Source organism: Empidonax traillii, unplaced genomic scaffold (genome assembly GCF_003031625.1).
Source record: "Empidonax traillii isolate 1590-97213 ecotype Southwest subspecies unplaced genomic scaffold, ASM303162v1 scaffold83:size2986645, whole genome shotgun sequence".
NCBI classification, from domain to species: Eukaryota; Metazoa; Chordata; class Aves; order Passeriformes; family Tyrannidae; genus Empidonax; species Empidonax traillii.
In genome coordinates this window covers 1801750-1820199 of record NW_020955276.1, presented here as the reverse complement: position 1 = coordinate 1820199, position 18450 = coordinate 1801750, and the positions used below count along the sequence as shown (strand labels likewise).

General features: G+C 36.4%; 1 protein-coding gene across 43 annotated transcripts in view; it reads left to right on the top strand.

Annotated features, from left to right (window-relative positions):
* The window catches only part of PTPRD (protein tyrosine phosphatase, receptor type D), a 1139994-nt gene that overhangs the window by 580200 nt on the left and 541344 nt on the right, over positions 1 to 18450 (top strand). For all 43 annotated transcript variants that reach the window (XM_027881066.1, XM_027881067.1, XM_027881087.1 and 40 more), the window contains one exon: positions 12529 to 12551. The gene's annotated coding sequence lies outside the window, so the exon portion shown is untranslated. The remainder of the gene's footprint in view (positions 1 to 12528; positions 12552 to 18450) is intronic.

The following is an 18450-nucleotide window of genomic DNA, read 5'->3' as shown; positions in this document are numbered from 1 at the left end:
GGGGCGTCTCGCTCCAGCATGACATTTTCTCAGGGTTACAAAATCTTCAACAGTAGTATAAATCCACACACACACGGATTCCAGTATTCCACTTGAGTCGTCACTGCTCCAGCACAGGTTTCCCTCAGGGTCACAAATTTCCACCAGGACTCTGCCTCACTTCAGTCCTTCTCATGAAGTCTCGGTTCTCTTTGGTACATTCACAGACTCTTCTATCAGCTGCATGGGGGGTCTCCTTACTCCAACAAACTTTTACAAGTAGCAGGGTTTACTTTTCAGTCTTTTCCCTGCTGAAGAGAGAGAGCGAAAAGGCAGGGGGGAAACAATCCCCCCCTTTTGCACTTTACTTTTCTTGCTGCAGCTTCAGCTGCCAGCTTTGACCTTGGAAGCTCCGTTATCTTTCAGCTGGAATACTTCCGCAGCGGTTTCTGTCCAAGTAGTTGGTCTTTTTTTTCCTTTACTCTCTTACAAGAGAGAAGGGAGGACTTCAGTGCTGCACTTGCTCCCCCCACCCCGGCCCAAGCCGGGGGAGGAAGGAGTCTGGCCCTGCTCGGGCCCACTACTCCTCTCTCCTACATGGCTGCTGCTACTAATTCCAACTGCGCCAACAACCTTCTCTTCCGTTTTCTTGAAGATGTAATTAGCAAAGGTGTTATTGGACTTTTGATTGGCCTTTTTGTCCGGAAATTACTTGGACAAAACCATCCTCGGTCCTTGGGATGGGTTGATGGGCAAAACCACGACAGGTGGAAAGTATATTATAAATACAACGAAAATTGCTACAATTAGATTATTTTAATATTGCAAATGTCAATATTTCTACAAATCTTCAAACATAAAAAATAATGCTGAGCATGGGATTAGTGCTGACAATAGTCAGGGAAATGGGACTAAGAAATAGTTTTCCACGCCTTTACTAGTAGTGGATTTTTCTTATTTTCTTATCATTGATTTTATTTTAACAGGTAAATGAACCCAGTTCTTCCGTCATTTCAACACAGTAACCTCCTATTTCCCAAGTGTTTCCCAAAGTGCATTTTTTTGTCCACATGATGTGTTCATAGTCTCTTTATGAATCCAAATAAATTGGCCACATTTAATTTTTCACACATTCTTTCCCTTGTAAATTATATAAAAAGAGGTCCTTCTGCATTGCAGCACATGGAAGTACGATAGCAACCATAGTGTCCTTTGGCTCTCCTCAGTGGAGAGCTCAGTTGCTTTCATCAGTGCAAGTTATGCAACCTGAAATTTCCATGGTTTACTAACATGTGAGTTTGGGGTTTCTTAACCTTTTCTTTTATGAGCTCTGAAATGTAGTAACTTACATTATAGGTTAATTTGATATGATTAGAATGTATTTTTTATATATTACTCTCTTACTTTCTATTTTTAATGAGAGACTTATAGAAGTTTTATGGGTGTTTTTTTGGGGTTTTGTTTTGGTTTCTTTGGTTTTTTTATTCCCCTGCAAAATGTAACAAGTTATTTCACCTTGTTAATTGCAGAAGAAGTTGATTTGGTTTGGTTTGGTTTGGTTTGGTTTGGTTTGGTTTTATTGGAGTACTCTGTTCTTCAACACTGGAAACACAAATTTCAAGCCAAAAGCTAAATAAAGCCTGGGAAGTCCAAACTGATAGATTATAAACTTCCTTATATATGAGTTCTGGTGATAGGTACACAGGCATAAACTGCATATTCAAGCGACAATATTCTGATTATAAATTAAGAAAATGTGGGTTTTCAGGAGGGGAGACAGCATGTGTTGCAGCAGGTTCCATGAACTGACCAACAGGGGGTCTAGGAATAAAGCATTCATGAATTTCAGATTCTATATGCAGCACTGAGTAAGTTCACATTCTATATTCAGGCTAGATTAAATAGATCACATGAAATCTTAAGTTAAAAAAAAAAATAATCAGAAGACAGACAACATTTTATCTAACTTTTTAGAAATTGAATGTTCGTTCAACTCCAGTTAGGTTTCACAGATTAGAAGTTAAAAAATAATGGCAGTTCTTGGGGGTTTGATTTCCATTCTGCTTTGGTCATTACAGTTAAAAGATTAAAAAAGAAAAAAACCAAAACATAAAACATTTTATATTTGCTAAAGTGTATAAATAAGAGCAATACTATGTCATGACTCCTGTGTCGGTGCGGTGTGATACTTTTTGCACAAGTAGATAAAATGTCCAACTTCAATCTTGGATGTTCCAACAAATCTGAAAACATAGCTTACCTCTTATTAGTATCTCTTGCTTTATAATTCTGTGCTAATAAACTCTAAACCTTGGGGATTGTCAAGATATAATACACTAAGATAATCCTTTCATATGTAAAAAATTTTATTGTAGAATTATGTTAACACAGACAACTTGAATTATTCTTTCTAGAAAGACCACTGTAATTTGAACAAATGTCATCAAATTTTATCAACTTCTTGCTTATGGTGTGCATATGAAATAATGAATATGAAGAAAAATGTTGGCTAGTTATTTTCTGTTTCCCTTTCCTGCATACTGCAATTTATTTCTCTATTAAAAATTAGGAAGAAGGAAATGTATTGTGCAATGAGAATGAAATAAAGTATCAGTTCAACTAGAAAAAAGATGGTGCAGTTTGCTTATAAGAAGCAGAGAGAATGTTTAAGTTTTTGCTGCTGTGAAGAATATTTAAGAATCAGCATACCAGATAATTCTGAACCATGTGGTCCAGGACCACCAAAACATGTCCCAGACTTGCTATAAAAGATTTTTTGCTTTGCTCCATTTTTTGTGGAGACGTTCTGTGACAGTTAATACACCTGATCAGTTTGGCTGATCTTTTTCACTAGCATAACAATTAACCTCAGTAATCAGGCAAATTGTAGTTGCAATTATTACAGCCTAGATAAATTACCTTCCTTATTTTGATAAGGCATTATTTTCTTTAATTCCTTGTCCTAGATTTTGTGTTAATGCCAATATAAAATATCCTCTTATTGTCACTGTTTGCCATTTTATTTCCCAAGTTTCTGTAGGGAATAAATTGTTCCTGTTAAGACCTGTTTGGAATATAAAATTAATAATGATTAACAGAATGTAAAATGCAATGTACCTAATATGGGAACTAATACAGAGATAGCAGACTCTTCGTTGCCACCATTAAAAAGAACAAGGCATAAGTTACTGTGCTATCATTTCTGTATGACAGTGCTTATCAGTATTGTCAGTCCAATTCTTGTGAATCCTCCATCTGGTCACCTACACTGTCTTTTGTCTTATACTATTGCAGTGGCTCTAGGGCAGTACCAGAATTTCCAGTCTTAATGTTTGAAGATCACCCAGTACAACATTAAAAAAAGTATGATTATTCAGCAGTCCTACTGAAGATGCAGCTGTACCACATGATTGTTTCTGCAGAACAATTTTCAGAAACTACAAAATAATGAATAATAAATGTCTAGATGTGTTTTGACTAAATGTTACATTTTGACATTGTTTTGCTGTACCTACTTCTGCATTATCAACATGTGCTTAAGCATTGTAAATCCCCTTTCAAAAGAACAAAATTATGGCATACAAAACTATAGACATTATGAAATGACACTCAAGTTTGGAAGGCAGTCCTTCTCCAGCTGAGGTATATAAGTTAATCATCATTCAGTTTAACAAATCCGTGTGTCACTGAAAATACATGTAAAATTGAAGTTTCCTTTGTTGACCAGGACTTTAGGAATTACATAGTTTTCTGAGAGCCAAAAAACTTTCTATGCTGCTTTTCAACCCTTTTGCAAAAGTCACACACATGTTTTAGTGCTACTTTTATATAAAGGGCTAAGAAAAAATTAGCCAAAATATAAATTCCTTTGTGTGGAAATGAAACATGGGTCTATGGTTTGCTATGAAATTTTAGACGCTTCATGATAAAGTGTATGTTCAAAAATACGTGGTGTTTAATAAGGAAGAGATATATAAAGATCTAACATATTATGCTTATTATTTATCTGCTACTTAAAATTGAGTAGTGTCTTTGGAATTGGCTTTACATTTTGCGCACAATGTGTTTACTTAAATAATAGCATTACATTCTCTCTACTTTTTAATCTATGGTTGTATAATGAAGCAAATATAAAACATTCATAAAACCTGGTAGTGAACAAATTTTCTACCAGAAACTGTTTTTAGTAAGTATATTATGTTAATATATTGCATAGAGCAAAATTTCTCTCCTGCTCCCTAGTTAACCCTAACTACTATATTCATAAACTACATAAGCATTGTAGTTTATGCTTATGTAGCATAGCTTTTGAGTTCAAGAAAATTAAATTGATAATGAATTCCATTTCTTCTACACCACATATTATGTTTAAATTAAAATTACTTCTGCTTAATAACATATATAATTAGACTTCTTATTAATTCACTATTTTCCTCACTTTCAGGTAAGTAGAATTTTGCATTACTCAGAATGTATTAGACAACATTTTTAAGGAAAGATGCCATAATAGCAATGACAGTTATGTTTCATAGGTGAGATATGGCTTCTCTTTTCATGAGCAAACTAAAGGCCATCTATACACTATCTTGCCTTAGAAAATTAATGTAACTGTGCTTCTGTTCCAAAAGACAATTAGGCTCTCCCATGTTCATATATGGTAGTTTCCTACTTCATCAAAGAGGCAGGTCATGTTATTGCAGGTAATGAAATTTAGCTGGTCTAGAGGTCCTTTTCTTTCCACAGAAAGTAGCTTTGTCTACCATTCCTCTGGACAGACTGAAGAAATCCTATTGTTCTTATGAGGCTTGTGCCATAAGAAGTCATGAACCTCTCCCACATCTAGCAAAGGATGTAACTCTGAGTTTTTAATCTGCTGTACAGTCACTCGTATCTGAGTACCCTGTGGTACTCACTGCTTAGGTAGCTCAAGGAACTTCCCATGTGAGCCTTCAAAAGGCTCTTAAAATCTCTTAAAGACAATACATGCAAAATGATCCATTGCACTTCAGTCACTTGTGGAAGACGAGGAATAATGCCCATCTTCCAGCAAAATTTTTCACTCAAAATTTCAGCTGTGAGCATCATCTATCCATAATTCCATCCAGAATGTATACAAGGCTAGCAAGTGTTATATGCCTAAGTATATGTTCACAAAGATAGGGGGAAGAGAATGTGCTCATTCTGCTTTTTCTGAGTTGTATATATGATGCATACATATTTTAAGCTCTCTTCAGAATTCATTAATTGATTTTTTTTTTTTTGGTTTTGCTTTCTTATGCAAGGCCCAATCTTACAGTGCATACAACTAAAACATAATATGCAATCTTTTTTTTTTATTTTCTCTGTAATACAGTTAGTAACTGGGCAAGGTACAAATGGGTGCTTGATAGAACATACTGAAGTGCATAAGGGAGATGACAAAATTCCTTAGCTACTAGGTTTCTGTCTTTCTGTAGAATGCTGACTTTTCTAAATTATAATTTCACTTTGACTCCTATTAAGGGATACCAACAGTACTGTACTGCTTAAAAAGTGAAGAAAACTAAGATAATATACCAATATTTTATTTCTCCAATGATGCACATTTCAGGTATCTTTTCATCAGTGCAAACTTTTTTTTAAATTACTGTCATAATTTGACAGTAGGACCATTTTTCACTTTTTGATATTTTGCTTCCCATTCTTTGAGATATTCCAGTGCATCAGCTGTTGCTTCAGCTGTGTTCCAGTACCTGGCCATATGTGCACTACATGCTTGTTTTATGAGAAATAAACCATCATTGAAGGTAAGTTCAGCTTGATACTGCAAAGCCATATGCAACTGCAATCTGAAATTATAATAAAATGTTATGCTGCAGTAACATCGGGTGAACGCAGAAGAAATTTTTAACAGGAGCAGCAGCTTTCAGTAACAACCTGTTCAGACTAACTTGACCATCATCTATTATTTATTCAAATTTTACTTAAATATAAGGATAAAAGTAGGAAGTCTGATCATTAGAAAGCTAACTCCAGCTTATAAGCAGGATTTTCTTTTTTGAGAGAGAGAGTCTTAAATCCTATCATATATTATCAAAGTCTGATTTTTCCTTCTATATCTCCCATCTACTTTCCTATTGCAAGCTTTTTAAAGCCTTTTCTTCACAAATTTGTGTTGGTCTGATTTTGGATCACTGATTATTTTAAACATAACTGACAAACTCTTATTTTTTGAAGTATATGTAGCTCAGTTTTAATTCAATGTTACGTGTGTGTGTGTGTATATATACATATATATATATATATATATATATAAGATTACAGCCTCTGGAGTAGTTTTAGTTAGAAAAAATAAAACCTTTTTTACTGTTTTTTGCAAAGATCTGATTCAAACAACATCCAAGTTTCTGGAAAGATTTCTGGTTTCAAAAAATAACTTCAATTGTCATTTATTTGTACTTTATTGTGAGTTCTGAAGATAGTGAAAACCATAAGCAGTAAATGTCTTCCAATCCTTATTTTACTTGTTCTCTTTAAATTACATGAACTTTAAATACAATGTATAGTTAACTATCTACATATCTTCACAGGAAAACAAATGAGTATTTTTATTCTATAATAAGATGCAATTCTGAAACAGCCTATATTTATTGTTTTGTCCCACCTTAATTCCAGAAATCTATTCTGGCTGTTCTAGATATTCCATTCTGATCAGGCTGCAGATGCCACAAGAAATTTATTACTAACTAGTTTAAATCCATTCTTTCTATAAAGTCCATGATATAAGTTTTGTCTGTGTCCCCCTAATGTTTACCCTCCTGATGAATCTACTTGGAGCTGTGGTATTTCCTCCTAGCCTTCCTTTTCTAGATTTAACAAGATGAGTAGTATCTTCTTAGGCAGGCTGTGAGCTCTTCTGACTATCTTAAAAACTTTTCAGTGAATGATTCTCTTTTATGTAGCTTTAGCATGTTTTCAATACAAATTATCAATACAATTATCCTTTGTAGAGAGGTAAAGGTGTGAATTTTAGAACATGTTGCACAGCTTTTTTTCTTTTCTATTCTATTCTACAGTGCCATAGTGTGAACAAAGTGAAAGGTCTCAGTTGGAATTTTATAGCAGTGGGTTTTGTTACAAACACCAAGAAGGAAAACAGGGTCTTCTTAGAACATTAGCTCCTTTTCAGGAGAAAACCAAGCACCTTTCTGATTCTTTATTCAACTTTGATATTTCAGTTCCTCAGTTTCTTGCTCTTTTTCAGTAACTGAACTTAATGAATTTTTATCCCCAAATATTTTTCTCTTCTAAATGTCTCTTGGAATTTAAAATACTGCTTTTAGAAACACAACCTGTTAAATTATCATGCCATCCCCAGCATAAAAAAAAGTGTAACTGTGTAACTGAAACTCAAATTTAAAAAAAAAAAAATTTAATAAATTTGATAAAGGGGGATAAACATCTGGAAAAAATCAAGTTTTAGTGACTTATCAATAGATAAACATAATATTTTTCTAGTGAAAATACTTCCTTACAATTTTTTTCCCTGTTTGATTTTCTGCAGCCAAAATATGCGTGCATACAGCATTCCAAAAATGCCTCAGCACAGGTTCTTTGGTAGTTAAAAGGCCTGTTTAACGCTTTGCTCTAGTTAGAAGATAATAGTCTTTTAAACAGGCAGTGACCTAGATATTATAATTCATATTCTGTCTATTCTCCAAACATTGAAGTTATTTATATCTGATACTTTAAATATTAAAACAGTAGGTTGATACTACCAAAAGCACTGGGATTTTAGCTCACTTTTTTTGTAGTCACCAATTATAATAGTCTCCCTTAATATAAAAAGTTAGACTACACATGAAATCTTTTTATTTAGCAAAATGTTAGCCAGATTGAACTTTTCTAGTATTTCTTACAGTTCAATAGAAAACACACACATGTAGACACACATGAAACCAAAAGTAAACAACCAACCAAAAAACTCTACAAAAATTTATTTTAAATTAATTAATCATATGGAGATTGATTGTTCCTTATATTAAAGTATTCAACAATATTGCCCCTATTTTCAATAATTTATTTATATTAATGGTATTTCCATGTGCATTTGTAAACAGGAGACAAAAAATAAACAGAAGATGTAAAGGAATTCTTTTTTCAGGGTGAAGTTTTAAAAATAAAACAAAGCTGTTATTTTGTTTTAAACAATCATTATATTCTTCACTATCCTTAATAACAAGAAATATTATTGTTGTCTTTGATGAAATGAGCAGCCACCTAAGTTCAGAAAATGTCCATGCTGGTCTCATAAAGTCAGTAAGGCTAGTCAAGGCAACTGGTAAGGTAGACTAACCATGAATATTGTTTCCTGTAGAGAATATTAGCTTTATAAGGCATAGGCTGAATCGTACGGTATGTGACTATCCACACTTGAACAAAGTAACACAGTTCCACTGGCATACTAACAGAAGTATTATTTAATGGCGTTAATTGAATATCTGGGCCCACTGGAGGAAAGACAAGCCAAAACCATGTAACGTATAGCATGCAACATAGAGCATGTAAAGTTTTTCCAGCACTATATTCTAAAATCTCCCAATGCATTCCATATCTTGAGTTCAGCTCCCATCTGGGAATCAAAAACACACAAAAAAAATGCTGTATAAAACTTGATTCACATTGACTGTATTGCATTATCATGTTAACTTGTCTCCACGGATGGCGGTGATGAGTTAGGTAATACAAAAATATCTCAATTATTATCTTTTTAGCAGATTTAAAATATAAAATCTTCAATCTGATTTATTCCAAACTCATTGAAATGTATTTCTGAATAAATACGGAAAAGACAGTAAATTTAGAGATATTCAGGAATAAAAGAGTTGTAGAGGGAAATTAGTTGAGAAGAAATTAGAACTACAGGTAGCTGCAATTATATGTAGAATCTGTCATTACATGAAGAAAGGTAATGATGGAGTAATTCTTCCACTGAGTCTACTTCTTGTGTAGAATGAATATAGCTAAAGACATCCACTTGCTGAACTTTCACTGGGATTGTGATAATTAAGGGTCACAAGAACATATATGCTATGAAGTCAAGAAAGCAAACTGACACTATAGACCTGGAGTCAAATAGGAGTACAAGATGATAGTGCAGAACCAGTAGCACAAAGGTTTTTATAGCTCCTTAGTTCATCACAGGATTTACATTGTTTCATAACTCCAAACTCCATTAACCAGAGCAGATTGCTAGTTTTGTGATCCAAGTATTGAACTGAAGGCAGGCAGTATGCAAGATGGGATCATCCTAGGCCTCATTATCTAGAAAACTTAAAGCCCCATATAATTTCAATCTTTTTTAAAAAAAAAGAAAAACATTTCCAGAATTTTAATACAATCTCATAGGCAATGAAGCTCTGATAGTCAATATTCCAATGACAGAGTAAGTGCAGTATCAAAAGTGTGCCTAGAAAAGCTTGGAAAGGCACATTTTCTTCTGAAGTTATTTCATTAACTTAATGATCCATAGCAAAAGCTCTGTGAATAGCTAGAAACGCAAAACACTGGAGAAAAGATAGCCACTATGTGCAAGAAAAATGAAAAGAAACGAGTATTGACTTGAAATTAAGCGTTACTTTTGTGTTTTCTGTCTGGTTTTCTGACTGATCAGAATAAGCATGAAGTACAGATCTACACAGAGAAAAAAAAGAGTAAAGCTAGGTCTGCATCAACTACGTCAAGAAAAATATATGCTGTAGAGACAAAGGACAGAGGAAACCCACTGATTTGTTGAGAAGAAATTCTCTCCCTCACAGTAGCTCAATATTTCTATATAACTTTTAAATGTGGCACTTGACTCTTTACTTGATATTTTAGTGACTGTAATTCTTGCTGTGTAATGATACAAAGATAAAGATCCTGCCTTAGTAGTGTCTAGTATGACATCTGTGAAGTGTCACTACCAAGAGCTTTCCACCAAAAACTTCATTATCGTGAAAAAGTTTTGTAGATGATCTTCTCATTCCAACCTCACTTCCATGGGTAGGGACATCTTCCGCTAGACCAGCTTGCTCAAAGTCCCATCCAACCTGGCCTTGGACACCTCCAGGAATAGGGAGTCCACAGACTCTCTGGGCAATCTGTTCCAGTGCCTCACCAACCTCACAGTAAGGAATTTCTACCTGGTATCTAAACTAAACCTACCCTCCTTCAGCTTAAAGTCATTCTCCCTTGTTCTGTCACTACTTGCTGTCATGAAAAGTACCCCTTCAGACTTCTTTTAGGCTCCCTTTAGATACTAGAAGGCCACTCCAAGGTCTCCTCAAGGCTGAACAGCCCCAGCTCTCTCAGACTGTCTTTACAGAAGAGGTGCTTAGCTCTATGTTCATAGTGTCTCTCCTCAGGACTTGATCCAACAGGTCAGCATCTTTCTTGTGTTGAGGATCCCAGACCTGGACACTGTACTCCAAAAACAGGCTCACAAGAGCAGGTCACTCTACCAGGGGTTGTATTTTTTACTTCAGTTGAGGGGTCTTTTAGTTTTCTCCCCCTTATCAACGATATTTTTGCAATCCCGTCATTCTACACAGGGATCAGGCACATGATGCTATCGAACAAATGATTTCCTTCTTCTTCTGGTGGTAATTTCTCCTAAATTATTTGTAACTGTCATACTATGATCCAGACACTTCACCAAACAATATTTAGCCCAATGTAACTGCTATGCTCTATCAAATTAATTTTCTATACTGACTACCACTGGCTGTGCATACAGAGATGACATAAACTGATACATTCTAAGTCCAAAGCACCAAAAAAAATCTTACCAGTCATAACAAAACAAAACAAAACAAAAAACAAAACAGAAAAAAAAAGTAAGAAAGAAAAAAAAAGACTGTAGTTAGGTTTTGAAACAGAACTAAAGTAGCACCTCATTAGAATTATAAAAGAATTAGTGAAATCTTCAGGCTCTTGTATCATTTATTTGCCCTGCTATTGAAATATCAACCCTACCTTCTTAGGGTCATGAGAAAGGAATCTTTTTCAAGCCATGAGATGTATTTCTAGGGAAGTAAAGAATATGAATAAAAATCCTAAAATCTCAATACAGTGCTCTGGAGAGCTATTATTAGGGGGAAACGTGGTCTCAAGTCTAAGCAACAGTTTGAATTAAAATGATACGATTAAGTTTTAAAGAGTTTGTAATATTTGTTCAGGTCCATCAAAAATATGAAATTCTAATTCCACAAACTTGTTCCTTTCCTTAAAGTTTTGAGAATTTTTTTGATCTTATTGCACCTATATTGAGTAAGAGAGAAGATACAAAAGAAGAGTTACTTTTTTTATTATGTCTTGTGGAGGAATTAATTGGAAAGAAGACAATCTTCATCTACTTTATTTAAGAATAAATATGAAATATCTTTCTGCAGAAATGACAGACACTGTTTTTGCAGTGCCTTTTCTTAAAGAAAATAAAATTATTTTTTCTTCAATAAAGATTTTATCTAGTTATTTACAAACAGCTATAGCCACCTATTTGTTAATTCCTTTTTCTTTATATTTTAAATCCCTCCTAAAATTCCCAGAGGAATGTAGTTCTATGCACAAACTAATTTAAAAGGTTTTAAATATATAAGTTGATATGGGTACTGCTATTGGTATTGATAGTGTCTGAAACCATCAAAACAGGAGAAGAGTTTAAGTCCTAACTTCCATACCCTTCTTTTGTTCTGTCCAGAACTTGCTCAAGTCTTACAAGTTTTTCTCCTTCCTCTTCCAAAGTAGTAGCTAAAGACAAGGGAATAAATTTCTTATGGGAAAAGCTTCTGGTTTTATGCTACATAGCTGAAGAAATTTAAAAGCGCTAAACAAATTTAAATTCCTTTGGTTATCTCTTGAAATTGTTTGTGGTTTGTGTAAATAAATTTAACTTCTGGCATATTTTATTAAAAATTATCTTCTAAAATTTCTCTTTCCTCACCTTTACTCCCTAATTTTTCAGGCCTCTGACAGTGCTGAGAAAGTGTCTAATGTACAGTCACTGTAACAACAACCATAGGGTAGAAAATAATACCAGGACTCCTGAAAACTCAGAACTGGAGATGAGGATAACTGATAAAAAGACTGTGAAGGAAACTTAGATAACCATATATTGACTGGGAAAAAAAAAGTTTATTTGTTTTACTGTTTAGGTATTTACAAAACAGAGATAAGACTTAAGGCATGTGAACTTTTAAAAGTATGTTTGAACTTCAATTTGCATGTATTTTTTGATCATCTGTAAATTGGAACACAGATTCTCCAACTGTCATTCCCTCCTATGACAACATTTTATGTAGTGAAGTGTCATTCAAAAATTTTTTAACAAATTGCAAAATCTTCTTACAGCTGGAAATTACATTAAAAAAAATTCATTTGTTTTTGGAACAGAGGAACTTTCTTTTTGACATAATTTGTCTTATCAAACTTGTGGACTTGTTTTCTATGAAATACTTGGTAAGCAATGTCAAATGCCTTTCTCTCTGTGCCCTTCTCTGAAAATCCTTTTCTTTCTCTCTTTTCTAACAGGAGCTGAAATTCACAAAGTTGAGGTAGGAAACTCATTTTATTACTGGGTAATTTAACTAATTTACTCAAAGCCAATGACATTAAAGCTTTATGATGTTGTTCCTGTGATTTGTGTCTAGCAGTTATTCACTACAGTAGTTTACAGTCAACGTTTGCAGTCAGCACAAAATATCTTTTCCACAGTATAGAGAACTACTATGGATTCTTCTTGTCAGTGGTATGTTGGAGAAGATGTTCATGTAAAATAATCAACTATTTTTTTCTGATCTTATAAATAGTTTTGAGATATAATGCCATATTCCAAGTTCTATCTTTCCATTAAGGCTGAAGCTTCCCTGTAATTTACATTTGACTCTGATCTGGGCCCCATTAAAATAGAAAATTTTTAGGGACTTGTATCTTCACTTGGCAGGAAAACACACTCTTTTGTCTTTCCAGAACACCAAACTTTTCTTTAAAGCAGAAGAGAGGGAAGATGGTGCTTCTGACTAAAGATAGTTATATTACCTACACAGACTTATGGTAAAGCTGAGTCTATCAGGGGACACATACAGAAATCAACACTTTTTTTGTATTCATGTCTCATTTACAGAGTCGGAAACACCCACTAACTAACATACTTTAGTGTCAAGGAGCTCAGTTTTTGCAGTGAAATTTGAGGGGGAGGGGGGAAGTTTTTTGATATGTCCTTTCATAGGGAAATTTTTTACCAACCCACACTAAGTCCTCCCCTGTCAAGAGGAAAGGAAGGGTAGTTGTAATGGTAGACTCCCTTATAAGAGGAACAGAGGCCCCCATTTGCAGACAGATCCAACTCACAGGGAAATCTGCTGTCTCCTAGGGCCTCAGGTAAGGGACATTACTGGAAATCTCTCCAGTCTAGTAAGGCCCTCTGATTACTATCCACTATTTATTCTTCAAACTGGCAGTGACAAAATAACAAAGAGAAGTCTGAGGGCAATCAAAAGAGACTTCAGGGGCTCTGGGATGGTTGGTAGAGGAAGCACAAGTAGTTATTTCCTCTGTCCTTCTGATAACAAGAAATAATATTGTTAGGAATAGGCAGATTCATCAGGTCAAGTAGGGGTTCTGAGGTTGGTGTAATCTTAAAAATTTTGGGGTGGTTGACCATGGAATGATCTACTCAACACCCAGTTTACTGACAACTAATAGGATTCACCTATCTCAGAGGGGAAAAAGAGTTCTTGTGCAGTAGCTAGCAGGGCTCACTGGCAGAGCTTGAAACTAACTTGAAAGAGGGAAGGGGACAAAACTGGAGTCACCAGTGATGAGTGATGGATTGATGTGCTGAAATTTGAAGAAATGAACACTAGTGGGATCTCACAATCCGCTCCTCAAGGTGTTGGCTACAATCACACCTGAAATGTTTCTACACCAGTGCAGACAGCATGAGGAACAAAAAAGAGGAACTCCAAGCTTTGGCCCATTCCCAGAGATTTGGGATAAGAGAAACCTGGCGGGATGAGACCTGTGACTGGAGTTGGGTTGTCCTGTTGCATGGATTATTAGCAGAGATAGGCAGACCAGAAGAGGTGGAGGGGTAACACTGTATGTAATAGAAGGGTTATGTGACAAGAAGGTGGCAATGTGACACAGTTTGGGGTTCAGGGGGTCACATCCCAGACCAGTGGATTCTTGCAGCTGAGCTGTAGTTCTTATCTAAGCTCCTGGCAGGATCATATTTTGTCTCATGCGGGGGGACAGACCAACCGCACTCAGAAGATGAAGTGCACAGGAACAGCAACTGAGGGTGTTTGGTGCTGATCTACTTTATTTTACAAAATGGTAGGTTTTTATAGGCAGATAAGGAAGATTCTGGAAAAAGGGGAAAGATATGCAGAAACTTGGACAGGGCATTGGTTAGGATTTGGGATTGACAGATAAAAAGAGGGGGATACATGAATCTTCAGATGACTTTTAAGTACTTAATTGGAAAGGTTAGCTGTCTCCGACTGGACATTGGCCAATAAAAAGAAACCTGATGCCCCCTGTGAAAGAACTTACAATCTAACAGAGACAGTTTGTTTATCTTATGCTGCCTGGCCTACATCGCCAGGAGTTGTCTTTTTCCACCTTCTAAAATCCTCCTCACCCCCAACAGCAATGGCACAGTTGAGAGCCTCTGGGTAAGAATAAAGGGGCAAACAAATTATGTGGATGTCATCGTCACAGTCTGCTATAGACCTCCTGGCCAGGACAATGACACCAACAACTTATCCTTTGAAGAAGTAAGGGACACTTCCAAGTCAACTGCGCTTGTCTTACTGGGGACTTCAACTTGCCATAAATTAACTGGGAACATAAATTAACAGTTGGTACATGCAGGCCAGAAGATCCCTAAAGTACCTGAATGACAACTTTATGGAACAGGTCCTAAGAGAGCCAAAATGGAAAGATGCTCTCCTTGATCTGTTTGTCAACAGGGTGGATCTTGTGAGCAAAAAGGAGATTGGCAGCCATCTTGACCACAGTGACCACAAGGGGATGGAGTTTAAAATCTCTGTTGACAGAAGGAAAAGTGCCTCACCTCTGAACATGAGGAGAGCAGACTGCAGGCTGATCAGGGAATTAATAAGTAAGGTCCCCATGGAAAACATTTTTGAAGGTTCTGGAGTCCATCAGTGCTGGTCATTTTTCAAGCATCACCTCCTAAGGGTACAGGAGAAGGCAATTCCAAAATGTCAGAAGTCAAATAGGTGAGGCAGAAAGCCAGCTTGGCTGAACAGGAATCTTCTCTTGGAAATAAGGCAAAAGAGGAAAACTTATGCCCCGTGGAAGCAAGATCAAGTGACATGGGAAGAATTCAGAGATGCTGCTTGCCACTGTAGGGAGAAATTCGTGTGGCCGAAGGTCAACTGGAGTTGAGGTTGGTTAGATATGTAGGGAACAATAAAAAAAGTTTTTTCAAATATATTAATGTCAATAGGCAGTATAGAAACATCATTAACCCATTACAGGATATAGACGGTCACCTCAAAAACAGGGACAGAGACAAGGCAGAGGTATTTAACCCTTTCTTTGCCTCTGTCTTCAACATGGGTGATGGACCAAGGGGGTCTCAGTGCCCTGACCTGGAGGACCATGACTGCAAGCATGATCAGCTCCCAGTCAACCCTGGAATGGTGCAGGATCTGCTGCTCCAAATGGATCCCTACAGATCTGTGGTACCTCATGGAATTCATCCAAAAATCCTCAAAGAGTTGGCTGATGTCATCATAAAATCTCTCCCGATGATTTTTGACACATCTTGGGAATCTGGAGACGTCCCAGCTGACTGGAAGCTGGTGAACATTGTTCAGATTTTCAAGAAGGCAAGAAGGAGGACCCTGGAAACTACAGGTATGGTAATCTCAGTCAGGGCCCAGTGAAGTTATGAAGAAGATTATTCTGGGAAGTATTGAAAAACACCTGAAAGACAGTGCATTCACTGGTCACAGCCAGCACACTTCATGAGAGGAAAGTCCTGCTTATCAAACCCGATTTCCCTCTATGACAAGATAACCCACCTAGCTGATCAAGGGAAGCCAGTTGATGTAATCTTTTTGGATTTCGGTAATGCTTTCTATACTGTCTCTCACAAGATCCTTCTGGACAAAGTGTCCAGGACACAACTGGATAAGCATATCATGTGGTAGGTGAGCAATTGGCTCCTAGGTCAAGCACAGAAGGTGATAGTGAATGGTGTGACATCAGGATGGCTATCTGTCACCAGTGGGGTTCCATAGGGCTCCATCTTAGGCCCTGTGCTCTTAAACGACTTCATAAAGTACTTGGATGCAGGACTTGAAGAGATACTATGCAAGTTTGCAGATGGTACACCTCAGAGGAGCTGTTGACTCACTAAAAGAGAAGGAGGTCCTGCAGAGAGACCTTGACCAATGAGAGGACTGGGCACTCACCAACCATATGAAGTCCAGCAGTGGGAAGTGTGAGATTCTGCACCTGAGATGGGGCAACCTTGGATGTTTGTACAGACTGGGGAATGAGATGCTAGAAAGCAGTGCCACAGAAAGGGATCAGAGGGTTCTGGTAAATGGCAAGTTGAATCTGAGTCAGCAGTGCCCTGGCAGCCAGGAGGGCCAACTGTGTCTTGGGGGCATCAGTCAAAGCGTCACCTACCAGTCAAGGGAGGGGATTGTTCCACTCTACTCTGCACTAGGGTGACCTCACTTTGAATATTGTGGCAGTTTGGTGCACTACAATATAAAAAAGAGAGTGTCCAAAAGAGGGTGATAGTGAAGGGGAAGCCATATGAGCAGCGCCTGAGGTCACTTGGTATGTTCAACCTGAAGAAAAGGAGACTGAGGGGAGATCTCAATGCAGTTCCTTGTGTGGGGAAGAAGACAAGCAGGAACTGATCTCCATTTTGGGCTGACAAATGACAGGACCTGAGGAAATGATCTGAAGTTGTGTCAGGGGAGATTTAGGTTGCACATTAGAAAAAGATTCTTCACACAGAAGGTGGTTGTGTACAGGAACAGGCTCCCCAGGGAAATGGTCACAGCACCAAGCCTGACAGAGTTCAAGAAGCATTTGAACAGTGCTCTTGGGGAAGGTCCTGTGCAAGACTAAGGGTTGGACTCAATGATCCTTGCGGGTCCCTTTCAACTCTGCATATTCTGTGATTCTGTGATTCTGTACCTTTACTATTTTGGCAATAATTTACGGTTCTTTATTTGATTACATAAATCTTACTTCATCAATAACTCATGTACTGAAAAACTAAAGAATGTTCATAGTATCTAACTTTAGTTATGAAGCTTGAAGTCTTCAAGAAGTGTCTATGTCTTTGTAAAAAAAATGCAATTTATATTACCTTCTGTAATATGACAAATATTTGGATAGATTTATGTATACTGATAAAAACTTCATTTTAGATGTAAACACTAGAAAGAAAATAGCCAGGGACACTAAGATAAGATATCATTTCACATTCCTGTGGACTAAAGATTATTCTTTCATTATTCTGTAATTTTTTTGTACTAAATGTAATTGTGGGGTTTTTTTATTTCTAACCTCAACTCCAGGTTCTTACTTTTTCTTGTTGGGAAATGAGGCATGTATATTTTACAATTTATAATTTCATAACCCAGGGATTTTTAGGGGATTTATGGTTCACTACCATAGTTTCTTTCCTGAAACATAATATATACTCTTCCTTTTCTTGGCACCAATACATATTATTTCCTCTGGCATGGCAGTGGTCACCTAAAACACTTTTCTCATCCATTTAAATGCTGTATGCTTAACTGTATTTAGTAGAGAGAGAGAAACTACAGTATTTTTTGAGAGACTACTCTGTTATCCAGGAATTATGTATTATCTAGTAAAAATGAATTTTTCATTTCATTCACAAAGTCCCAAGAAAGTGTAATTTTAAATCGGAGATATCTTTTCAAGGTACTGCTAAACAAGGAAATCCTCTTAATAGTGTTTTTCTCTGGAAAAGAAAAATAAGAAACTTGCTTTTAATACCACTTTTACCTTCATTCCTTCCATACAAAGGTAACTGTATATAAATGCTTACATGCCTTTCAACTCACAGCTCATTAGTGTGGTGTGTCCAATGACAAGTGAACCTCACAGATGTCCTCTTAGGAATCACTTCACTTTACTGATACACTGGCACTAAACTTCGTAGTTCCTCTGCTCCACCAGTTCAAAACAGGCTTTAAAGCCTATTCTGAGTTGTTGTTTGAAGAGAAGATATGAGAAAACAAAAATTAGAAGAAAAGGGCAATTTAAATGTCTGTAGGACCTCAAATTTGAGAAAAAAATCCCATTCTGGTTAGGAATCACTATTATTCACTTTCTTACTGAAAACTTAAAGTAAGAGGAAGCAAGTGAAAGTGCAGAGAGCAGGATTTAGCAGAGGGTACCCTTTGCTTCTGGATGCACAGT